The sequence below is a fragment of the Stegodyphus dumicola genome, chromosome 11 (genome assembly GCF_044657685.1).
Source record: "Stegodyphus dumicola isolate Sdum_Otavi_A_Nest chromosome 11, ASM4465768v1".
NCBI lineage: Eukaryota > Metazoa > Arthropoda > Arachnida > Araneae > Eresidae > Stegodyphus > Stegodyphus dumicola.
Genome location: NC_140778.1, coordinates 53,601,945 through 53,629,920, shown reverse-complemented (window position 1 = coordinate 53,629,920; position 27,976 = coordinate 53,601,945). Strand labels below are relative to the sequence as shown.

Below are 27,976 nucleotides of genomic sequence, written 5' to 3'. Positions count from 1 at the left end.
CCTTCTCAAATATTATAAAAGTAGTGCAATTAATTTTTAAACATTATTCAAAATTAAAGTTTCTTCTCATTTTTTTATTATTTATTTTAGATTTTCTTCCTAAAATTATTTAACCTAAACATCTTAAATAATGGCGCAAATAATTTAAAGCGATTATTACAAATATAGATAAAATATTCAGGAAAAAGGGGTTAAGTTATATCTAAAAATAATTGTAAAAAATCGAATAACCTAATTCGAGGCCGTTGGTCTGCCGACTGCCAGAGCAAACGGAAATAAAAAGCACAACTAGCCATATCAGAAGTGCGCCAAACTGGCGATAAACAGCCTAAGCTATCACTCCCCAAGAGCGCCAAGAGCTTAAGTCACGTGGTATATGTTGGAGACATCCTAGCAGACGAATTCTCTATGGGTGAGCCGTCTACCTGTTATATGAAGTCGTTGCGAACACCCCGGAAGATGGGTGAGACTAAATTTCAACTTAACAGGAAATTTTGATTGGTTGGCTCTGGTGACGTCATTTTGACGTATTTAAACTCCGCCTCTCATGTGGTTTACAAAACGTGTAGTTTACGACTTCATATAACAGGTAGACGCCTCAGACATTCTGATTGTCCTTAGGGGTTTAGATCAATATAGCTTATTAAAGCCCAACTGGGCAAATATAAGCAGAAGCAATTAGCATTTAAGCATTACGCCCACAGAGAATTCGTCTGCTAGGGTGTCTCCAACCAAGGAGGTTAGAATCTCCTTGTCTCCAACATACACCACGTGACTTATGCTCTTGGCAAGTGATAGCTTAGGCTGTTCATCGCCGGTTTGGCTCGCTTTTGATATGGCAGGTGGTGCTTTTTATTTCCGTTTGCTGGCAGTCGGCAGACAACAGCCTCGAATGAGATACATTCCGGTGACGTCGGAGGTCACGTGATGTAAGGACTGCTAATGTAAACAAACAAGCTTGTGCTGTTGTAGCTGTGTTGAAAAATCGGAAACTTTGTTTATTTTTAATTAGTTATGAAATTTGCATTTCAGTTTTAAGTATTATTTCAAACGTTAATTAACTGTTCATTCATTTGGTTAGTATAATTTTTGCCACTCTTATATGTTATTGTTATCTTCATGATACTCTCTTGTTCGCTGCTTTACCATGTTCTGATTGTTAATATTTATTTATGAATTCTTTCCTTGATCTGATAATTCATTTATCATTTTCCCATTATAGTTTTAATCTTTAGTTTGATTTCTAAATTCCTGTTTACATTTCTAGTTTTTGAGTGTTGACAATGCCTACTACATGTTGTGCATACGGTTGTTCAAATAACAATATGAAAGACAGATGTAAAGAAAATAAGATTTCCTTCCATCTGTTTCCTAAGGATGAAAATCTGCATAAAGAGTGGATAGTAAGAATAAAAAGGGAAAACTTCAATCCAACCCCCACTACCAGAATTTGCTCTGAACATTTTGAAGAAGAATGTTTCACATACCAGCCATTCACGAACAGGAGGTCATTAAAGGCAAATGCTGTGCCAACGAAATTTATTTTTATTTCGACTAAAGGAACCACTCGTAAGCGAACTAGTTATGTATTTGGTGAACCATCACAGGAAAGTTCAAGAGAAAAGAGGTATTTATCTACTAGTTTTATCAGAAATACATAGAGCATTTTTATATGAAAACTAAAGATTTTTTTTTTTTTTTTTTAAATTTTCTACACTTTTGGTTTTAGAAAAAGATAAAAGCATAATTGGTGTGCTATGAAATTTAATTACTTTCTTCCTGTTTCAATGTTTTTTCAGCTGATAGTTTTCGAAATGAAAATTGCCTTGATCGCAACTTAATTGCTGTCTATGGCATGATACATATTATTTCGTATTCGACAGGGTTTTTATTGCTTATGTGTTAAGGACTTGTTGTTTTATTCTTTTATCATGTTTCTTACTTCAATTCTTACAACTTTGGTAGACACTTCACTGATGAAGCAGTTAGCGAGGTTTCCACCTAATTTTAATACTTATTTCTATAATATGAAACTCTCTATGCTTATTTCTTTGGTGTTTCTTACTTCAGTTTTTACCACTGCTAATAATACTTTTTAATAAATTCATTGAATTTGATTTCTGGGTTGTTATTATTTACTTCACCAGATTCTGATTACTAGCATCACATTGTAAGGTATCATATTAGACGCTAGCCTTAAGTTTATCCTTGCAAGTAGCTTACTACATAGAAATTTTAAGCTTCTAAATGCTTCAGTATTGCTGATTTAAAAATAATTTTTATTGTTAGTTCGTCCTCTATTTTATATACCTTATGTATATTTGCATGTAAAAGTTTCACAAAAAATTGAAAATTTAGTAAAATGTCCCCCAAATTTAATTACTAATCAACAACATGTAATGAGGTATGAGAAATATGTGAAAAGATTTCAATGAGATGTTTCAGTTGATTAGTGATTCAGTCTTGGGAACCGCTTTAATAAAGAATTCTATATATTACAAAAGTATTTAAATAGTTCAACAAAAGAATGCCAAATAAATGAGAGAACTTTTCCGTTATATATCTGCCATGCAAATTTTGGTATGTGTGTGTGCGAAGTGGTATATGTGTACACACATACCTCATTTTTCTGTTATTCACACATACACATCAAAATGCATGGCAAGTGCATAATGGAAAAGTACCTAAATCAGTTACATTGATACCTTTCTAGCTAAGAGAATGCATTTTTTTATTAAGTTGTTGTACTGTAATCAGAATAGATATTTTAGAAATGTCTTTTCATAATAAAATGTTATTTATACTTGTAGTCAGATATTTTAAATTTATCAGTTATTTTGGTACTTTAGCTAGATGCAAGTGATATTATTATCGTATTAGATGTTTGCAACGTGTAGCATGGTGTAGTGTCACCAAAATGGGGGAAGGGAATTGTTATTCATAACATATATACTTTATACCCAGTTGAGTACCTGTATTTTATACATATATTTATTCCCAAATTATTAAAAGCACTGTTTTCTTTTATTATTTCTTTCTTTCATTATTATCTTTATTTTTCAAATTATTAAAAGGACACTTATGCATTTATTTTGGTCTTGGAGCTTGTTGTCTACAATATATTTTTTTATAATATTGACTATAACCCATCCTTAGTTACATATATACCGTCTTGAAATTTTGATGTATAATATCTGGAAATTGTAAATATATTTAAAAAAATAGCAATAATATGACTATGAATGTTGTTTGCCTGTCTATCACAACATTAAAAAAAGAAAATGAAAAAAAAAAAAAAAAAAAAAAGCATATTGCTTGACTAATTGCTGATTAGGAAAATTCCTATTCACCAATTCCATAACCACAGAATAGTTATGGTTGAAATCAACCATAACTATTCTGTGGTGTAGGAGCTGCAATTCATGCTTTAAATTTTGGACATTACTATTGAAGAAAAGTATTTATTTTAATATTAGAACTTTTGTTTTATTTAAACTGTCAAACTATTTATTACAGTACATATTTTCTTTTCCTTTTCAGAGCAAATATTCCTGTTTGCATAAGGAAGACAGTATCATCACAAACTGACGAGTCTTTTTTGTTAATTTTAAACGAATTTTGTCAAATGAGAGACCAATTGGATGCTGCACAAAATAATGTTTTATTGAATGTGTTTTCTTCAGCTAATGAGAGGATAAAAGTAAACATGAAATGTGTAACAGGTTTCTCTCATGAGACGTTTATGACAATATTCAACTTTTTAAATTTATCGGAAGATTTGTTAAAGAAAGATAGAATGCCACCTATTGATCAATTTTTCATGTTTCTAGTGAAAATTCGAACTGGAACCACAAATGAATTCCTAGGAATAATTTTTAAGATAGCTTCTTCTACAGTTTCAAAGATTTTCAATTGTGTAACGAGAATTGTTTCTACTAAGCTTAAATGTGTGAATATATGGCCAAAAAGGCCCAAGTTAAAGAGTTCATGCCTCTGCAATTCTTACATCAATATCCAAATTGCCGAGTAATCATTGATTGCACAGAGCTCGAAATACAGAGGCCATGCAATCCTACAGAACAGCAACTAACTTTCAGCTACTACAAAAATGCCAATACGCTGAAAGCACTAGTCGGCATCTCTCCTTCTGGAGCAGTCACCTTTATTTCAGATTTGTGGTGTGGTGCAATATCAGATAAAGCTCTCTTTTTAAAAAGTCAGTTACTTGATTTGCTCGAGGAAGGAGATTTAGTATTAGCTGATAAAGGATTTACAATTAATTCAGAATTATCTAAGAAAGGGTGTCATTTAAAAATACCGCACTTTTTGAAAGTAAACATTCAGTTCACTCTTGAACAAAGAAGTGAAAATAAAGCTATTTCCAATAAAAGAGTGCATATTGAACGGGCAATAGGAAGAATAAAGATATTCCGCTATTTTGAGGAAGCTATTCCATATAATAGCCTACATAATTTAAATGAGGTGTTTTTTATTGTTGCATTTTTAACGAATTTTAACCCATTAACGGTTTCACCCGGATTTTCTCGTTCTTTTATGCAGGTCTCTTAACGGTTCGTTACGGATTATTGTTAGTTTAAATGTACCCTCGAAAACGGACAGTCCCGTGTTTTTGTATTATCGAAAAAACACGCCAAAAAGGACTAGCCCGTATTTTTGTATGTCTTCCAACCCCCAATGCCTAAGGGGACAAGGGTTCATGCAATCCTGACGACAATGGGTAATGGCTGTCATTAGCGTGGGGAGAAATCTCCTTGATGTTTTCGGATAAAGGCCTTACACTGACTCTAAAGAAACAAATTTATTACCAGTTACAAAGTGGATGCATATATAAAGGGATTTAAGAATTTCTGTTTTAGAGCAGTTATTGAATAAAAAATAGAATTTTTTACAAAATGAACGTTTACCTATAAGAGCATTAATGAATTAAAACGAGAAAAATAAAAGTAATAAATGCAAACATAAAAATCTGAGAATGCAAATCTTTCAGATTTTACATTACGCCCAAAGGGCGTTTTTTAACGGTTTGTGGGTTACCTTTATTTTTAAATATCATGTTCTTCGCACTTAAACCATAAATCTTCAGTTAAACATCAATACCGCAAAATAAATTTTAAATGAGCATATCTTTCAGATTTTACATTACGCCCAAAGGGCGTTTTTTAACGGTTTGTGGGTTACCTTTATTTTTAAATATCATGTTCTTCGCACTTAAACCATAAAACTTCAGTTAAACATCAATACCGCAAAATAAATTTTAAATGAGCATATCTTTAGAATTTACGATACACAGTCTCGCCCGTTGAAGATAATTTTTTATATTATTATTTTCATACAGTGTTGTCTTTGCTCGCTTTAAAATCGTTGAGTTTCTTAATAAAAAATTCATTGAAGTTTTACGAAATAGGAAACATATAATAAAACAAATTCCAAATCTCGGCTTCGAGATGCCCATATTCGGGTGGAAATGTACGTTATTTAAAATTGGATGGGTCTAGGTGCCGTTGTTTTATCACAATGCGAGAAACATACATATATTTATGCAGATTATTCATTATTTAATTTCAAGGCAGATAGCCCTCGAGTGCTCTGCCGTAATCTAATAAACCAAAACCATTATTTAATTTCTTTAAATATAATACAGGGCTGTAATATGTGGTAGCAACAGTTTGAAAAGTGAACTGACATAGTTTTCAACGGAAAATGAAAAAATGAAGTTAATAGACCTTCTCGGCTAACGCCCTTTGTTTTAAAAATAATGTATCGTGTAATTTAATGGGAATACGAGATTAAATAATTCTCTTTAAAAAATTCTTCTACAAATTTATATCATGAATAATAAAAACGTGAGGCTGTCTTGATAAATTTATAAATATTATACATCTGACAATGCGATTCAATTATTTGATTTCGTAATTTAAGAGCCTATGATTCTTCTTATAAAACTGTACAGGAATTTAGCAAAGAAGCTATTAAGTAATCTCTTATTACCATTAATCTATGCGATAAATTATTATTATTATTACTTTTGGTTCAGTCTTTTACTTCCAAGTATCCTTTTACCTCAAATAATCGAAAAAATATATAAATTTAAAACAAAATTCGCCCCCAAATCAGAAATTAGGTTACAAATTTCATGCAAATTTGATTTCAAAAGCTATTTTACGCTCTGTAAAATGATGCAAACTTAAAAATTTAAGATTTTTAGTTTATTCATACATGGAAATATGCGCAAAAAATTTCTTCGACATTAAATTTTAAAAACTCTAAATCGAATTATTATCATCCGTAAACGTAATTGTACAAAATCTGAATTCAATAGCTTATCGATAAGCAGTTCAAAAATCGACGACGAGCTTTTGATTAAACACCGTGAATGAACTGAATACAATTTTTGGAACAGCTCTATTTTTAAGCACTTTGGAAAGATCGGTAAGTTGTTGATATAGCATAACCGTTATTTTTATAACATTCTTCGCATTATGAAACGTGTAAGTGACATTCATAAGCGATTCCCGACAGTTCCGTTCATTTGTCAAAGTGGCTGCTTTTGAAAATATTGTGAAGCTCACTCGATGTGCTCCACTATCTATGATACTCATTAAAGATATTTAATAATGTTTTATTTCTATACAGAAATACTGGTAAAATTAAGAGGTCAAATATTTAATTATTTGAGTTATATAACTACTTATACTGTCTCAAGAAATTTTGAGTCATTTTGTAAAATAATCTTTTCTTTAAAATTCCTTTTTCCCCCCTACTCCCTATGCTTCATGACTTTATTACTATTCTTATGAATGGAAGGTTTTTAGAGACATTACATTTTTTTTTAACAGCAAGAGACATGAAAAATGAGCAATGCCTTACCCGGGACGCGAACCACGGACTTCTCGAATGCGCACCGAGCGTACTGAGACCACGAATGCATGCTAAAACGGGCGGGAGAAAATACCGTATATACTCCCCCTTTTAAAGGGCGACTGGGGATTAGGGGACCGAATGGCCAAATCCTTGCGGCGGAGAATCATCATCCACCACCTATTTTTGGTTTGGGTGCCACTATAGAAACATTAGGTTATTTCGAAGCAGGACATGTGAAATAGGAGCAATGCCTTCGCCGGCACTCGAACCACCAACCTCTCGGATACACGCCGTGCGTGCTGACCATTACACCACGAAGAAGGCGGGAGAAAATACCTTATAGGTTACAAAAACCAAAAGTTCAGTAGGTAGTCACAAATCTAACTAATAAATGCTCTACAAATACAACTTTTAATATTTTAGCAGAATGTTTTGGAAACGTATTTATATAGATTGTTTTAGAAATCGACACAGTTTGATGCCAGTTTAGAGGAGGGGTTGTTTATGAGCATATTAAAAATGCTTTTCCCACTCAAAATTTTAACTACTTTAAAATAATAATTCATAATCGCACTGAATCTGATGTTTACAATTATTTCCCCTGAGATTTCTTTAGAAAGAAAGAATTAAAATTGTGTTTAATGCAGAAAATTTAATGGAATTGGCATCTGCGCAAGAGGACGGGAACTATCAGGGAGGACTTTCTGAGGAAAACTAGATTTCCTTCACATTGAACGTAGAAAACTTTCACCGAACAAGCGTGTTCACCAGGATTTGAACTTATGTAGGATTACCAGTACTCAGCGGTTTTAGCGCTTGGGCACCGCAGGCCGATTAAAAATCTTGTTTAGAAACCTTTAATCTTGATTTAGTGTGACAGGTGCCGTAGTTTGAAGGTAAGGATTACTTGAATACAGCAAAACACACGAGGACTATCTGCTTTTAAGGAAAGAGATGCCTTCGTAGAGGACTTTTTAACGAGAAAAGTCTCATATTCATGTTATATATAGGGAAAAACATGGAAAAATACCATTCAGCCATCGTATTCGTTCGTCAGGGTGTAAATCGAACTACCAGTATTTACCGGCCACTAATATGGCCGTAGTTGAATAGGGGAAATAACTGTTGGATTGTAAGGCATCTAAATTAAGAAATAAAAAAAAAATCACTTCTGAGGTAATCTTAAACCCAAATTAAGTTTTTTATTATAATTATGAAAGAGTTCAACTCATTTGTTAATTTTCAGATCGTTAAAATTAGTGTGGCTTTAATGAATGATTATTTAGACCTGTTACAGGAAACAAATACATCAAAAGTTTCCTTTAAAATATCAGGAATTATTGAAAAATCTTCTGTAATTTATAAACGAGAAAACGTATTTAACCAGATTTTACATGTGTGAAAAAATAATGAATTTTGATCTTCCCTAGTAGAGACATTTGTAATTATATTTCTAGTTCCAAATTCAAAGTGAGAAATCTAGGTGCCTGAAGCCAGAGAACACTATCGATTCTTCTTGGCTTCTATTTTCAGCGACGAAATAGATCAACTGCATGGAATTTTTATGATTTTTCTCAACATGTAAACTAAATGCGTGTAAGTGTTTCTTAGAAAGCTCGTCGGAAGTAGAATACCTTTATCTTGGTAGATAGATATCGTGTGCTTTAGTAAATTTAGCAAAACTAAACACAGGGCCGACAGTACTATGTTTGAGGCCTTTCTCTAACATAGTCGAATAGTGTATCGAACAGTCGAACAATGAAATCACCCTACATCGCCCTCTTTTACTTACTTTTATACTTTTATCTCAATATTATATATTGCATCCACAAAAATTTCTCTAAATTAATGTTATTTGGAATCGAAAACCATTTTATGCTTAAATACATCTTTCCAGATGTTTGTCTTTTACTCACTGAGAGTCAATGCTTCTTGAAGATGTCAATTCATGAATGAAAAATTATTTCTTGCTTTTCCGGTTTCCCCTAACCGTTCCCACAAAGGCCGAACCTTTGGGCAAAAACAGCCCTCCTATGATGTTAATTCCTCAGTAAAAGAGAGAGCACTGAACGGGGTAAAGTAGTAGAAATCTTGACTTTCCTTTTCACTCAAAATTCAAGCATTCCCAAAATCTACTATAAAAGATATACTCCCTAAGGTATAAAATTTTTGTGTAATGAAATTATAAAATGCAATATATATATATATGCATTATAATATATACATATGCTAAAATATGAATGCATATACGAGGGCTATCCAGAAAGTAGATTACGTTTTGGAATAAAAAAATAAACAAAGTATAGGAAACAAATTTTATTATATACAGATGAAAGCCACACTCAAATACTACTTTTCTACATAGTCACCATACAAATTAAGGCATTTATCGTAGCGATGTACGAGCTTGGAAATTCCTTCGTCGAAAAATTCGGCCGCCTGCGCCTTCAACCACTTCGTTACCTCTTCTTGCAGCTGTGCGTCGTCATCAAAACGCTGCATAGCCAGCCACTTCTTCATTGCTGGGAATAGGTGGAAGTCGCTCGGTGCCAGGTCGGGACTGTACGGCGGATGAGGAAACAACTCCCACTTAAAAGATTCAAGAACTTTACGAGTGACATTTGCCGTGTGGGGCCGGGCGTTGTCGTGAATCAACAAGATCTTAGATCTCAACATTCCTCTGCGCTTGTTTTGAATTGCTCTTCTGAGTTTTTGGAGAGTTTGGCAATACCTTTGAGAGTTTATTGTAGTGCCTCTTTCCAGGAAGTCCACCAAAATTACACCTTTTCTGTCCCAAAAAACAGTCGCCATCATCTTCCTTGCCGACATTGTTTGCATGCATTTCTTGGGTTTTTGGGGAGAACTTGTGTGCCCCCACTGCATTGATTGCAATTTCGTTTCACAGTTCACATGTTTCACCCATGTTTCGTCACCAGTAACGATGCGATCGAGTAAAGAGTCACCATCCTTATGGTAAGCGTCCAAAAAGTTCAACGCTGCAGCCATTCGCTGATTTTTGTGGTCCTCTGTCAAGATTTTTGGAATCCATCTTGCACAAAACTTGTGGTAACCAAGCTTTTCGCTGATGATTTCGTGCAACAAACTTCGCGAAATTTGGAAACTCAAAGAAAGTTCCGTTATTGTGAAATTTCGATTTTCACGGACTTTAGCATCGACTTTTTCGAGAAGTTCGGCGGTCACTATGCTGGGTCTCCCACTTCGATCTTCGTCGTGAACATTGGTTCGGCCATTTTGAAATCTTATGACCCACTGACGCACTCCACCTTCAGTGATAATGTTGTCCCCATACACTTCACGAAGCTGCCGATAGATTTCTATCGGTTTACAGTTTTTTGCAGTCAGAAACCTTATTACTGAGCGCACCTCGCAGCTCGCGGGATTTTCAATTAACGCAGACATTTCAAACCGTCACAGTATCTGAACGGAGCACAGCACGAACCTCTCACTAGCACGGCTAGATGCAGACTGAGCTGCGCAACGCTCTGACCCCAAGATGGCCGCGCTAGCCCCGCCCCTAGCGGACACAGACGGAAACGTAATCTACTTCCTGGATGGCCCTCGTATATATATATATATATGCTAAAATATGAATGATTATATATATATGTATATCATTGATGACATATATATATATCAATTAAACCTTTAGATACACTCACACACATACATAATCAGATATATTACATATATAGAATCACATAGTATCAGTAGGTGAAAGAAGAAAATAAATCCTACTGGTGAAAGATTGCTGAAGAAATTCAAAGCATAATGAAAGTTTCTTTTATCTTGGAATCAAAGAACTTTTTTATCGCTTTAGTTTTTGGGAGACTATTAGATTAAAATGTAATAAATAAATAAGTATATGGAAGAAAAATAAATCTTTAAAGGAAGAAAAAGGAAAAATAGAACCAAACAATCAAATCATTTTCAGCATTAAAACCAATTTTAAGTGTGACAGTATATTTTCCTGCCGATACGAAAACTTAAGAAAATAGACAGAAATCTGCATTGTTTCACCTATCAATATACGACAAATGGAATAACGATACAAGAAAAAGTAAATTTGAAAAATTTGCGAAAGCGGAATAATTTCGAATGCTGCACAAATAGAAAGATACCATGCAGATACATTGGATTTTTTTCGAAGCAAGAAATGCGAAAATTCAGCAGTGCCCTCTTTGTGCTTCTAATAAGGAGGTCTTCCAAATTCTAGCTGGAAGGACTTCCATTTATAACAAGATAGTGAGAATGGCATAATTCCTTATTATTTGTTTTCATTTAAAGGGCGAGAGAGAAGAAGCACGAGGCACTGTCGGAATAATTCATGTGTTAACGAATTATCGTCTGACATGTTTTCGTTGGAGTGCCATTGAAGAGACATAACGTTTTTATGAGGAAAAAAAAAAAAAAAAAAAACCACGAAAAATCCGTTATCCTATCAGCGGAATACGAACCACAGGCATTCTTCCGACTGATAGTCCGATCTACTATCACTTACACCCCGAGTTCAAATTCTAGCTGGAAAAAGCTCCATTGAGCAATTTCCAGCTCAAAGAAGAATGAGATAATTTCTCATAATCAATACGGATATATAACTGATGATTCTAAAATTCTATTATCATTAAGACTGGAAAAAATACACGATTTAATTCATTTTCATACATTTTAAAAGAAGTTAAATTTTTCAGAGAGTTACTATAAAATATTTATTAGAATGTCAAATTTAAGCATTTCAATTATTTATATAATAAAGGATAAATTTTATATTTATATAATAAAGAAAAATCGTTAATAATATCACTCTGATTTTAGTGGAGATATTTTAAGAAATAAATAAGTGAAAGCTGGAGGAAGAAAAACTATTTCAAGTTATATGTTTATCTTAAAAGTAACGAGAGAAAAACTATTAAAAGAAAAGGCACGCATATCGAAATTGTTTCCTGTACTGCTGACAAATTGTTATATGGCATGCATACTATAATGTTCATGAATAATTGATTGCTACTAGATTAATACAGGCATAGCATATTTCTAGGGACTGATTTGCTGTAATTTCCAATTTGATTTTTGCATACTTTTATATTTAGGACACTAATTACATCACACTGAAGATTACTCAATGCAATAATTCCATTGCAGTTTTATAGAAAATTATAAAATTTTCAGTTTCAATAAACAAATATATAATATTTCGATGACTCAGCAGGTAACATAATCTTTCAAGTTTTTTTCGAAAACACCTCAGCAGATATAGAATCAGCCGCAGACTGTACTAACTTTAACAAGCGCAGTATCTGAGTGTTCACATTTCTGTTTATAACTGCAATAAGAACAAGTATAAGTTTGAAAAGTTTACCAATGGCTATGTGGATAAAAGAGATGATCATAAGTATTTTTTGACCTGGTTTTGGTTTCTGGTCAATACGTTGGCTGTAGGGAAGATTTCGTGATTTTTTCCGTGTGAACTAGTTTTCTTTATAAATTCCTCTAAGTCTTTCGTTAAGTACATACAAAGTTGCTACATTAAACATTAGTAAGTGTTTACATAGGTAAACATTTTAAAAGCGACTAGCGTAAAGGAAGATTATTTAAATTATGTTTTTTTAAATGCAAATTCAGAACACTGAAAACCAAACAGTAAACATTATAAGACTAATTTAATAATCTTTGGTTTGGTTTACTTGAAAACTTTACTTAAAAAACGTTGAAATTTACAATGTTTACAACAAACTATTATTCTGCCATATTCATCGATTGCGTTAATCAAAATCTAAAATTATTTAACGTAAAATGTAATTATCCGAAAATTATGTAAAATGAGAATTTTTTCCCACTATATCTGTAGTTTACAATGGTTAGAAAAAAAGATAGCTCTAGATAAGAATGAAAATGAATGAAAAAAATGAATGAAAAAACTCTATTGACTAGAAATAGTCTTTCGAGACCTTAGTGTCAGTAAGCCTGCGGAAGTCAGGTTCCCTTCCAAAAAAAAGTAAAACTGTTTAAAATGCATATAGTTTAACGCTTCCTGTTTTATTTGGAATAACATTTCAAAAATAAAACTCGTGTTGGTTACGAACCAAGCAATTCTTAACGGGATAAAAAGCCGTACTTTGATAATGCTAGGATCATGCATTCAGTTTTGTCGTTTTAATAAAATCCATTATGATACTTATGCTGGTAATTATAAACTGCATTTACGGATACAGAAGTATGATTAATACACTAATATCACAGAATGTAAGCTTTTTATGCTCTGACAAGTTTTGTCAAGATACCAATTTTTAGTTCATATACAAGTCGTAAATTCCCTAGCCAGATTCCTTTTTTATATAAATAGATGCATAGAGGAGAAAATGGAAACTCTTGAATAAGTGCCATTCGAAGGTCTCTGCGGATATAGATGTTGGGAATATACCAAGGAGCATTGATAATTTCTCGTAAAATTTTATTTTGTAGAATTTGTAATTGTTTAATATTGGTTTTAGCTGCATGTCCCCAGATCGGTGCTTAAAGAAGAGCTGGGCGCAGTACGGAGCAATAAAAAATTAATTCGTTTGTAGTAGATAAGTTGCGTTTTCTACCAAGATAAAGTCGCATAGTAGCTGTGGTGATTTTAAATTTTTGTACTACGGACCGGAAATGGGTTCTGAAGGTAAGTTTTTGGTCAAGGGTGACTCCAAGGTATTTGGTTTCATTAATCCAGTCTATTTCTTCGTTAAATATTTCAGGGGGTGGAGGATAGTATTTCATGTTTCCTTTACAGAAAATTATTGCCTTAGTTTTATCAGTGTTAATTTTAATCCTCGAAAGGGTAAGCCATTTTTCCAGTTTTATGAGATAGCTTTGGAGTTGGTTTCTTATGGCGATAACAGTGCAGGCTTTAGTAAGTATGGCGGTGTCATCGGCAAAGAGTGCAAGATGAACAGAAGGGTCTTTAGGGATATCTTGTGTATAAATATTAAAAAGGTACGGCGAAAGTGCAGACCCCTATGGGACACCAGCATTGATTACTCTGGTGGTAGAGTAAGCAGTACCGATTTTGATTCTGAATGTTCTGTTGCTGAGAACAGAGGCTATTAAGCAAATAAAATGATCTGGAAAATTGAGAGTGATTAGTTTGTAAGGCTTTCCACCTCCGGACTTTAAATTTCTTTTCGCCCCCATCACCGCTACCAAAATGCGACACACCTGACTGCTGTTTATTTTCTTCTTTTTCCTCCCGTTCACTGCTCCCTCCATGGGATTTATTCTGGCATTTTTCATCACCATGCCCATTGTGGAATTACACCAGGTTTACAGGTAAGTACTGCGAATGCAGTAGACCCCCTGTATAATTACTTCTGTATCAAAGTACTTTTTCACTGCTAAGGGATTATCCGTAGCAGCAGATGGGGATACGTATTCGAAAAATATTATTATGTTTGCTGAAGTTCTCAGACTAAACATATTTGCAGTATATTTGTTCTGGGACATTTGTAGCCTCAGTCTGATATTTTTTTTATAGCACATTTAATATTTTTAGTATTTATTGTACGAATTAGAAATAATAATAACTTTTTGTTAGACATGGTAATGCTCTCAAATCTTAATTGTTCAAAATTCGACAAAATGCAATGGTATCGTATTTCATTTTTTAAATGCAGTATAAATATAAAAATTTCATTAAACCTGCTAGAAGGATACATATTTTGTAGTATTTAAACACATATTTAGTTACATGCATTATGTAATGGAAAGAGTAATTTGATGAACTGAGAAGTCTCAATCCATTTTGGCATAGCTTTAGTATTGGTCCTTTTTGGCGAGAAATTTGTTTGGCCACATTTTAGCGCGATAAATGAAAAATTCTGATAACCTTGTAATTTATCTAACCCTAAATACTGAGCTGAAAACATGCCGCCATTTCTGTCCACGTAACTTTAACTAATTTGGTAAATATCGCAGCTTTGATGGCAGGAGGGGTAATAAATTATGATAGCAAAATAATAAATCTTGTAATAAATTATGATATATAAATTAATAAATACTATGTTTAATTTGTGTTTTTAATACATATACTCAGTAATTTACATACACACACACACACATATATATATATCTTTTTTTTTTTTTTTTTTTTGTGTGTGTGTGTGTGTACGGTTGTGGTCTTGTATTGTATATGGTTCTATTTTGTTTGTCTGCTGCTGTTTTTTGCAAAAATGTATGAAAAATGTTGGGAACGGAAATAGCACAAGTTACTTTAGTTAAATTAATATATACTTTGTGTGATGACTTTTGTTGATATCTCAGGATGCAATACATATTACTTTGTATTTCATGCTAAATACCTTGATACGAAGCAATTTAACACCGTCAATATTTTTTTCTCTCCCAGTAACACATCTATTCGTCATTACCAAACACATTCACCACACACACACACACACTTGTGAGACACTATTTATTGTAAATGAAGACAAATTTTCCTCCTTTTAACTACACTCATGGACACAATCGTATTTTAGGATATTTTTTACTTCTTTTCCTTTTCTTTCTATAGGCCTTTTTTTTTTTTTTTTTTTCCCTCTCTATTATTTTTGGGCCATTTATTTTAAATTTTATTTTGTCCCATCTTTTCTTTCTGACCTTTTGAAGATGTACGAAGTTCCCTTTTTACTCTCCTCAAATACGAAATTGCCCCCTTTCTATATACCTTTCCTTCGCACCTATGCTTGATTTTTCGCCCATCGGTGCAGAAAGACTTAGCGGGTGCAAAACATGACATCTGTCTACTTTGTTTGTCTGTCTGATGGCAGGAGGGATAAATGACATTTTTTCATATGTCAACTCTGCATATTATAAACTCCCCCCCCCCAAGAAAAAAAAAACATTTTTAGTAGCATGAGGTAAACTCTTGGTGTTTCCTTTACTAAGGATCCACATACCAATTTAAACTTCTTAGATGTTTCTTAAAATGGGCAGTGATCAAAATTACCATGGCTTTGCCTCATGTCTTAAATTAGAACTACAAGGATGTGTAATTGCATGAAATCATAGACCAAAATCAAGTTTCATTATTGCTTTTATAACATTGTTATAATTGGTCTGACTATAAAAAATATAATGTTGCTTAGATTATGGAATATATTGCTTACAATTTACAGTTCTCAAATTTTGTAAATTTCACAATCTAATAGCTGAATATGAATAACCGTCACTGAGTATTATTACTTTTATTAATAGTATGTTGACATAACAGTCGACTTTTTATTTTAAATTTTATGCAAATTTTCTACATTGCTTAAACATTTAATCTAACAGAAATCTGAATGTTTTGTACTAAAAACTCCATAATAAAAGTAAGAGTACAATTTATATATAAAAATTTGACTACATGGCAAACACTTAGATACTGATTTCAATGTCTTGTATATAATTATTATAAAGTTTAGATATATTCTTATTAAGATCTACTCTTATTCTATTATAAAGTTTAGATGTACAGAACAGAAGGCACACTTTGTGCTTACGACTCAGTCAACCACTTGTGACAGAATAACTTATGATAACAATTAAGTTCAAATGTAAAATTTAAATTCAAATAAATTTGTAGCCAAAGGCTACATAAATCAATTTAATGCAAAGTTGGTTCAAAACTTAACCGGCATGGAATTCAACTATCAGCAATTATAATGCAAGACTGAAGACTACTAATCTTATCTATCAACCTAGTAACGTGGCCTCGAAAGCCAAAACACAGTTTGTTTTACAAACTAAAAACTTCATTTGGATTCTGGTGGGAAAACGAATGGGGAAATTGACAGTAAAGATTCCAAACATAAAATAACTCTGGTTACAAAATAAAGGAACATTACATTATACTTTGTTCCCTGATTAATTATTCACTACATGAAATAGTGTAATGCATTTTTGTTTGCATCATATATAAATTATTTATTTTATTTAAAAGCTGTCCAAAACTGAACAGGATTTTGCAAACATATTGACCATATTTTTCGACCTATAGATGCAACACTTCTTCACTTCAGAAGTAAGATTTAGAATTAAGAAATAAGAAGAGAGAACTGTATTTATGAATAGAAAATAAATATATACGTTGGCTAGTAGAAGACGGATGCCTTCATAAAGGACTTTTTAAGAGAAACTGGCTCAGATTCATATTACAGTCAAAAGTCGTTAATCCGGACTCATCGGGACTTCGGCGATTCCGGATTATCGATTTTTCCGGATTATAGATCATCAGTTTAAATTTCGTAAGATGTCATGCAGAAATTCTAAAATTAAAAATATGAAACCGTAATTTATGAAATAAAGAACAATTACGAACTAAAGGGTATCAAAATTTACAAAAAAAAAAAAAAAAAAAAAAAAAAAGCTTAATATTTATTTACTTTATTAAACATTTCTTTCAATGTAAGTTGTTTAAGTTGCTTCGTTTTATGTGATAATACTTTCTCTTTAATTCTATAAACAGACAGAATTTCTTGTTCAGTTACAAAGTTCCGCTGTTCAAGTCCCGTTAATTGCTGTGCCGAGAATACTGATTAACTTGTCAATCGAAATTTTTTCGTTTTCACTAACCTCTCTGTCACATTCTTCATGTCTTTATCCATTTTTTGCAGCGATTCCACTTTTTGTTTGTTGGACATCGAAACATACTTTCGTTTTGTAGATCCTTTGGAAGTTCCAGCCTCTGAAATTCTATTTGACATAATCGAAAGTTCAAGTTTACTTTTATAAAATTGCTCTTACAGTCTGCAAAAAATAATAAGCGCGATCCAATTCGAAGATTAAGGAACAACGCAATCATTAACATTAACTGAAATAGATAATTAGATAATTTTAGCTTACACCGTCCGTTATACATTAAACACGCAGGCGAAAATGTATTCTGCACTTGCGCACACGCATATGCGCAGTAGTCGAGGTCTTACGCGCACGCGTAAAACGCCTGTGCGCATGTGCCAACGCGGCGCATGCGCAGAAAGTTTTTAGCTTTTAGCGGATTATAGATCATTCTGGATTATGGGTGTCCGAATTAACGACTTTTGACTGTACATGCAAGGGAAACCACAAAAACACATATAGCCAGCCTGAACCACCACTGTTCAGTGGCTTATCACTCCACCCCTAGTGGATTCCAATGACTGTTCGAATCTTTCACAGAAATCATCAGTTATGATGATTGTTATTGTGCATTATTACCATTGGTACAGAGTTTACTCATTATGATAATTTTAGCTTTTGAATTATAATCATAAATTACTTGTAATAAATTGAGTGATTAAAAAATACACATTTCTTAATATTTTTACCATTTACAAAATTTAATCATAAAAAGTATTTTTAACACTGGTACAAAATTTGCTCGTTATAATTTAATTTCCTTCACTTTAAAATATTTTTTTTTTATTATTTTCTTTTAATAACAGAATCTAAGAAACTAAAGTAACATATACTAGTTTTAAATGCATTTATTAACCTTTTGTAAATTTCATTATTCATAAAATAAAAATTAACCTTTTGTAAATTAAAAATATTAGCTAAATACTAATATAATATAAATATTAACTAACTACTTAAAATATTAATGTTTAATACATTAATATTATATTTTGTAATTTAAAATATTAATCTTTTGTAAATTTTAATCCTCATAACATAATCACTGCCTTAAATTCATTTACGGTAGTGTTTCGAGAATTTATCATAGCAGTACTAGAAAGGTTGAAAATTAGAGAAGGACTGTTTATTCTGATTAAGAGCTTATCTTTTAGAAATGTTATTTAGTCTAGACCGGGTTTTGTTGACAATCCGCCATTTTTTTCCGATCTTTAAAGCCGGGTCTACATTGGCGACCGAAGTTTGTCGCCAAATCACAAAATCGCCAAAAGGACCAATACTAAAGTTGTTCCTAAATTTTAATAAACTAATATTTCCTGATGTCATAAAATAATGCTGTATGCAGTTAATAAAAGTGGATTTAAATGCTATAAGAATAAACTAAAAATAGTTTGTTTCATTTTTTATTTTAATTGTCATAAATATAAATCATCTCCAACTTACAGAAAGTCATAGATTTATTTAATTTAATTAAGGAAACTGAAGTCCTTGGTAATTGTTTGTGATTACAGCAAGATATTTGAGAATTATTATAAATGAATTGTACAAATAGATAATGCAAAATTCATGCATTACAATGACAGTGGATCTTGTTTACATACAGAAATTGATTCTACTGCAGACCTTGTCAGCGAATTAGCATCACTGCAGCAGAGACTTGCTGAATAGATTTCAAAGTATATGCCAATCACTTCTTTGTCATTGTGATGCATGTATTACAGTTAGTAACAATTCATCTGAAAAATTCTGATAAATATCAAGCATTATTTCTTGTACATATCTATGATTAAAATGGCATTTTATCTGTATTCATGTTTCACATTCCACAATACATTGTATTGCAAAAATTATTACTTAAGCCATGCTATATTATACCTTAGAGGGTTAACTATAGAGGCAAATAAAAATTAAATTTTATGTATATTAGAATAGTATTTATATGATAGTTGAATATAGAGTTCTTATCATAAGTCATATGCATAACTACCTATCAAAATGTTTTGCAATGAAATTTATTATCCCCCTTTTTACCAAATAAAAACAAAATGAGGCATTTAACACCTGTAAGCTATGTAAATAATGATGCATAGAAAATCTGTAAGGCATGTAAATAATGAAACATGTAAAATCTGTTACTCATGTAAGAGCAATGCAGTTATTCAACTAATATGTTTAACAATAATATTGATTCTAGATTAGCTAATTGTCCCCCTTCTTGAAAAAAGCATATAATGCATAGGACATTTTACAGAATTACAGCTAAACTCAAATTACATACTTTTCAATTTACTTATTTAGTGATAGTTTGACTTATTTTATTGTGATTTTCATTTTTATTTAAATTTGATTTGGCTTGGTCTGCATAATTTGTTTATGGCAAAGTATGTGAGAGCTATTTGCATAAGCAGAAGCATGCTTTCATAGAGGACTTTCTAAAAGACACTCACTCGTATCCTCATTACACATGCAGCCAATCTGTTTACCTAGAATTGCAGTCAGGTCAAACTACCAGCTTTGAGCAACTTTACTGCTCAAGCACTGGTGGGCACATTTTTGTTATGATGGAATAAATTTTTGCATTGTATTTTTACAGTTTTCTTTGAAACAGTTATGGACTTATTTTCTGTTTTTAAGCTGTGATATTGAAACTATTGTGGTGTCATTTTGCAAATGACATGTATTCATACATGTGCCCCAATAATACTTGTGTAATTAAAAACATGCTCAATGCTTATTATGCAAAGTATTCAGTTTAAAAGTGTACTCTTCATAAAAATCATAATTGGACACATTCATAAGACATACCTTGTATATATCATACATTCAGGTTTCAGCCTTAGAAGGCCAGCGAGTGATGTTGTTCCATTTGGAAAGATTGATTGGAATGAGCCTGTGCATGAATACTTCATAACAAGATAGATACTTCATTTACTGAAGAATATTACTGAATTATATAGATATTGAAACTATCAAAGTGGTAGTACAAGAATTGGATCAGAGTATGGAATCATTAATGAAGGGATACTATGTATGGCTCCATAGATTGATCTTTGCATAAATTCACCTTTGAAAACTGCCAAAAATATTTAACAAAAAAAGGGGGGAGAACTCTTAATGTTATGCAATGAAAGGAATGGGTTTTTATTTCTATAGCAGGCTACACTTCCTGACAATAGATAAATTAAGTACACAAAGTAATGAAATCTTGCATCTTAAAAGGAAACCAGATACTTTTTCTGGTAGTAATGAAGAAAATCTGAAGGTATTCATTCCTAAAGGTTTTCTAAAATTGCCAGAAAAAAACTTCCAAAAAATGCTACTAAATATGTAACTAGTAAAAAAAAGGTTATCATCTTGATTCATCTAGCTTTCTCACCCCAAGATAGCAGTCAGCCTTCTACAAGTAGCCCAGATAATCCTAATTGTCAAACAAAATTTGTCACTTCAACCTAGTTCAGTTTCATGTATCAAATCTCAGAGAAGGCGTGAATGTCATATTCTTTCTGTCATGTAGGCATTTGAATTCTGCTGAAGCAAAAGTTTCCTAGAGCAGCCGATGATAGAAAAAGATAAATACAAGACCATTGGCTAATGAGTTGCACTTTATTTTGCATACACAATCTTATGCTTTCAAATATATTTTCATTTCAGATCACGTTTGCCAAAATGGGACCTTCATTTATTACTTGATTAATTATTACTTAATTATCATTTATTATTTTTAAAAATTGCATTTATTACAGAATTTCAAAATTTTAGTGATCAGTTTATCAATTAAACTTACGTAATTTTTACAAAAGTAATTATTGAGATATCTCGGGCTATTATAAATCTCAGTATATCATAAATTTTATGTTATGTATATATCTGAAACTGTTAATAAGAAATTAGGCACATTCACATTATATAACTAAATTCATTTCATAAACTTAGTATATTTTTAATATATTAGAGGTATTTTGAACTGTGAGTCATAATTGGTTTGGTTTAGTTGATTATTGCAAAGCAAACTAGGGTTCTCTTTCTAAAGGGGAAGATGCCTTCGTGGAGGACTTTCTCTAGGAAACGAGCTCATATACATGGTACAGGTAGGGAAAACCATGAAAACACCCATGTAACCAACACAATTTTTCTGAAATCGAATAGGAACTGCCTGTATTCAGTGATTTTTTACCACTCAGCCACTGGTTACCTGTGAGTTAGAAGACATGTGCTGCCATTTACACTGACTAAAATAAATTCTGCTAAAGCAGAATTGATGACACTTTTGTATGTCTTACATTAAACTCGCATTTAAAATTCTTTTACTGTAAATGCAAAATTCAAGGAGGGGAAAAAATCTCTTTCAAAAACATTGAGATTAATAGTTTTAGAAATTTTTATAATACCAAGAGTAATTTCTTGTAAATAGTTATTCAGAATACCAAGAGTAGTAAATTACAAATTACAATGTTATATAGAGAAGGGAATGAAATTCTAAAATAAAATGTGTTATAGATAGAACCATTGTACAATATAGATTATCTTGTATAAATAAAGCAACAAGAAGAAGAAAGTTCATAAGTCTTTCAACTTTACATGTCAGTATTGAAAAGCATGCTACAAAAGGATGAGAAGTTTTACACTGAATTTTGACCATGTGGTTTAATGTTTTATTAATCATAAGCATATGCATTTCAAGTGCTGTCTGCCTAGAACAAGATGCTTCTTAGCACCAAAACCATGGCAGCAGTTCAATTGAAAGCATCCTTAAATCTTCCATAGATTTAAAGATGGAATTATATAACTGTTTCTAAATTAATTACATGCACAGTATGTAAAATTTAAAACAATTTAATGCCTTACTTTCAGATTTATAGGCATCTTTATCAAGAACTGCAAAAGAGGTTAATTTGGTTGTCCTATCAATGCAAAACTGGAGTGTTATAGCAAAAAAGAAAAATATTGTAAATAATCTTTATTACAAAAAGAAGATAGAATTTATATAGCTAAAGTAATTTTCATAAACAGCTGAAGGACACTGAAAAAAAGATCTGTCTTAATATGGGATAAATTGCACTTGTGTCCCTGGTATTTAATGAATAATAAGAGGAAAGTTAAGCATTTAGGTGTAAAAGAATTATTTAATGTAGGAAAAACCAATTCATTAAGCATAATTCTAACATTATTTTGATAACATTTTTGAAATCAGCCTGTGAAAATGCTCTATTCTAGATATAAGATAGATAGCAGTCTATGTAAGATTTTATTAGCAAGACATACAAATAACAGCCATTATTGGTTTTTGTGGTTTCCCCATGCGTAACGTAAATATGAGCCAGTTTATCTTAATAAGTCCTCCATGAAAGCATCATTCCTCTTAAGCAGATACCCCTTGTAATCATCGCCATATTCAATTATTTTAACCTACAATTTCAGTTGCATTTCTGTAACATATAAAACGACACACCAAAAGGGAGTTATCTGAATGAGACGAAACTCTGTAGATGGATTGAAAACGAAACTAGTATGATAGGAATTTAATTCTTTATTTAGGAAATACAGCTACAAAAGCAAAATAAATAATGCAATGGTCCACCTTTAGCCCTAATGCAAGCTCTAATCTGGTTAGGCATTGACTCGTAGAGTTGGCGGATGTGCTCCTGGAGGATTCCTTGGCATATACTTTCAAACCGGCAAGTTAGATCGGCGCCATCCAGGAAGGGTCGGACATGGCTCCTCAGAGCCCAAACGTGCTCAGTTAGCACGTTAGAGATCTGGCGATCGCGTCGGCCAGGGAAGTGTTGGAGACGCACGAAAACAATTAGTAGGAAGGCATGCCGTGTGCGTCCGAGCATTACCCTGCTGAATTGTAAGCCCAGAGATCCGTAAAAGGAAGGGCTAGAATCTCATCGAAGTGCTGCCGCGCTATGTATAAGGGGGCCACACCAAACGAGGCCGGCTGTCAAATGAAATGGCACCCCATACCATAGCTCCTGGTTGCCTCGTTGACAATATTCAGATAAGTATGCATTGCTGTTCTGAACGTCTCCAGACATGTCTTTGCTAATCGTCGGAACTCACTTCGAAGCAGGACTCATCGTTGAAAGCAATTATATTCCAGTCTGTTAGATCCCAGGTCGAATACCTCCGGCACCACTGCAAACATGCTTAACGGTGTGCAATGACGATGGGTAGCCGGCGCAATGCCTTCTGAGACTTCAACCCCGAGCGTGTTCGGATGATCACTTTGTCCTTGCGTTCTGCAGTCGCTTTTGCTCGACCGTTACATTCTTGACGCTCTCTATAACCATGGTTCACCCATTCCTGTCAACATCATAGAATGGGAGCATCGCTCGGATCCAAATATCTAGCTATTCTGCGGCCACCCTCATTCCTTTATTCTTAAATAGTGACATCTGCTCGTACTTTTGACGAACCCGTCTACGAGACATCTACGGTAGACGTCTACGGTACAGTCCACCTAGATCGACGGACCCATACTTGCTTGGAAGTTATGCATTATCAGTGGAATATCTTCCGTTTTATGTACCATCCGTCCATATTTTAGTTGGCAGAGCAATGGAGTGTAGAGGTGTTGACACAGCTATCCATTTCATCTGGATGCTCCGCTGGAGCTCCATAGCTTGTCAATCATTCAACACTAAATGTTAATCATTTCCATATTTCGTCGTAGGGTATAGTTATACGCAATTTCTACTTATTTGGATAACTTCTCAATGAGTCGATTTCTAAGTTATATGCTGTATGTATACATGCATGTATGTATGATAGATTTCAATTTATTTGCAACAGTGCTTGTTTGTCAGCTGATAACATTACGCTATTGCCTATTAAAATTGCAACATCATGAAGGCAACATGCAATAAATGTCAAATTTGCATGAACCCCAAGTACTGCATCCTGGATATAAGAACAATTAGCATTCCAGCGCATGCGCGCAATGCATGTATGAGTAATACCATCTGCATTGCATATACATGTGGAAAAAAAATTGAACGACGGGTTTTTCATTCAGAAATCATATTTAAGTGTTAGTTGCTCGGATTAAGATTATATTACGCCCGCTATAAAAAGAAGAAACTCTTACTAGTACGCGTTGGAATTCGACCACGGCAAGATCGTGGACTCTTTAGACTACAATTCATTCTTCCGCAACACTGCTGCCCGTGTTGGTCGGGATCTCATGACTGTAAGGCGAATATGAGATCAATGGGTCCATATTGAACACCGTGTAAAATCTCAGCGGCCTTGGGGCATTAAAACCCGAGAGAACGTTGCGGGCAGTGAGATGACGTCTGCAGCACCAGGACAGTCAGCACGGTGACCACTGTTGCTGCTTCCCATGACGCTACAACAGAAACAGGTGCACCTACAGTGGACGTCATCGACGACACTGGGCGCAGGAGTGCACCATGTCGTGATTCAGACGAAACCCATTCTGCCTACAGCATGATACGAACGCATTTGTGTGCAGAGGCATAGAGGAGAATGAACATTGCCAGCTTACATTCGTGAAAGTCATACGGGCTCAGCACCTGGCGTGTTGGCATGAGGTGCCATTCCACTTCATCCTGGTCACCTTTTGTTCCCATAACCGGTAATGTGGGCAAATGTCATTACATTTGTGATGTCTTAATGCCCGTGCTCTGTCTTCAAGGCCTGCTTGACGCCATCTTTTAACAAGATGATGCACGAACTTATGCTGCCTGTGCTGCCCTGAAGTTCTTTGAGACAGAATTTTTCCGAGTGTTGCCCTGATCAGCACATTCTTCAGGCCTCTCACTCATTGAGAATATCTTATCATGGGTTGTCGGGAGATTGCCATGCCATCATTCGCCAGAAAATAGAACTAAAGCTGCATGGAATGAAGTACCGGTATCAGCTTAGTTCAATTAGATGTTCAACTGGATTACAGATGTTACTGGCTGCCAGATGTTTCAGGTTTGTGTACTAAATTCCGCATGTTATGAATGCCAAACCGCTTGTTAATTTAATCATATCTTCCTCTCATTATATTAATAAATATAATACATACGATAAATATGATTCTGTTATTTGCTTTGCTTCCTGGTATAGAAATTTTAATGAAAAGCACCGTATTTGTTATCTTCTTATGAGTCTGTACTACAATCTAATTTTTTGAACCATCAATATTTGCATCTTTATATCAGAATTTATGTCATATTCAGGTCCAGTTCTTTTAAGTGCGCAGTGCGTGCATGCAAAAAGGCCACCAGATCCCTAGTTTGACCTATAGTGTATTTTAAGGAATAAAATCCAAACACTTGGTTATGTATGAATTTGGTGTTTCTATGCTGTTGGTATGTATAGGGATGCCCAGGCGGTATAATGGTTAATGACACTGAATGCCGTAGTGAAGGGTCTGGATTCGAATCCCGAAGAAGTCGTAGCTATTGGTAAACTTATAATATCTTCACATTATAAGCCACCATGTGCATGAATGTTTGTCAGCTTATAATGTGAAGCTATTATAAATTTACAATCATCTATGCTTTTTTCATGCGTGAAGCAGGTGAGCACTCAAAATACAAGGCCAGCATAAATTCTCTCGAGAAGCTGATAGTAGAGGAATAAAAGTTGGGAGATCCTCGGAACACCCGCAGGGCCATCTTCCATTAAAAACTGAGATGCAGCTTATTAGTTAACAAGACTCAGCAATACACAATGTACTTTCGGGAGTGGAACGGGTGCTTACCAGTTAACTTGACCTACAATTGCCTTTTCCAGTTGGGATGTTATGAATGAAACTTCTATATGATAGAGTATATGAAAAGATTTATTGCCATAAAATTAAAGAGTGTTTTTAAACTTAATAGTCCTCAAATATTATTAAAAATGATTATTAACGGAAACATAATGAGATATACCTAAATTTATTTACAACCTCTCCTGTATTCCCGAAAATTCTTATAAATGCTGTTAGTACAGGAGGTTTTTTAAAGCTAAAAATTAAGAGCAACATAAATAAATGTACATTGTGGGGGGGGGAGAATCCAAAATGATTTATATAGTTTTTTTGTGGTCAGTACAAAATCTTAATTCAGAGTGAATTAGTTTCAACGTTGTTTGACTGATTGATAAATAGCGCTCTAAAATAATATTGGCTGGTTAAGTTTCAAATTACAAAACATCACCAGCATTATGTAGACAGACATTACTAGAAATGTGTATGTAAGAAGTCACTTCACATGGATTAATAGAGGAATGACGCAGTCCAGAGATGTTTATTATAAGCAGTTACTATTTTTAGTACAGAAACTGAAAATACCTAAATTAAAATGATGAGTTAAGGGCAAAACAAATTTTAATTAGAATCTTGATTTACATGGTTTTTATCTATCAATCTCTAGATATACACTTAACAATATACAAGAAACATTAAAAATTAATATTCCATTTTTTGAGGTATTTTTTAAATATATATGTGGTAAAACACTCTAATATCTATAGTTCAGACTTCAGACACAAACTGTCTGCCTAAAGAGGTTTGGATTTATTAAGTTATGGAAAAGTATGCTAGTGTAAATTCCTTGACGGAATAATGCTGTTAAGGAGGGCTTTCTGACGGAAACTGTCTTGTACTCATGTTATGCAAGGGAGAATCTATGAAAACATGCATGCAGCCAATCTCTTCCCTGGGAATTGAACTTAGACTGAACTGTCAGTGCTCAGCTGTCTTACCTGCTGGGCTGTGAAGGAAAAAAGATGCCTTCATGGATAACTTTCTACGAAGAACTGCCTCTGTTCATGTTATACATAGGGAAAACCACGGAAGCATCCACGGAGCAAATATGTTCACCATAATTTGGAGTTTGTCTACCTATCAATGTTCAGCAGTCTTACCCACCAGATTCCATGGTAGGCTGTATATATTACATATACAGTTGTTAATCACATTTATGGATTTTATGCCATCTCAGTGTGTTCCCTATATTCCATTCCTTTCCAGTGTGTATGATTTCAAACATGAAAGCAAGATTTCAATATGAAAGCAATAAATATTGTTTAATACAAAGCACTAATGCTGTTATATGAGAAAATAAAGCAAAGATTATACAAAATTCCAAAAAAATATTCATATGGCAGTGAACTACATAACACCACATTTCTCAAGTGACAATGTATTGTTTCCAGAGATTGTTTAAAGAATCTACCTGGTAATAACAAAAATTTTTCAATTTGTGTGAAAAATGTCCCTAAATTTAGTTTGGTAATGACACAAGATTTTCAATGTATTTTGATATTATTAAAGAACTTAGTTGTTCTGCATGTGATAGAATACAAAATCAAAATGTTCATGTTATGTCTGAAGGCATGACACGTACACATACAGGCAATAGTTAAAAGAGGCAGAATAGTTTTAATTCTTAAACAAAAAAAAAAAAACAAAAAAAAAAAAAAGAGGTGATAATTCTTTATTAAT

General features: G+C 33.3%; 1 pseudogene across 1 annotated transcript; it reads left to right on the top strand.

The window, feature by feature from the left end:
• The first annotated feature begins 894 nt into the window (after positions 1-894).
• Positions 895-27,000, top strand: LOC146993990 (uncharacterized; annotated as a pseudogene). The gene is made up of 3 exons (XR_015043951.1): positions 895-1,076; positions 1,268-1,627; positions 3,541-27,000. The product of XR_015043951.1 is annotated as an uncharacterized LOC146993990 (transcript).
• Positions 27,001-27,976: the final 976 nt, after the last annotated feature.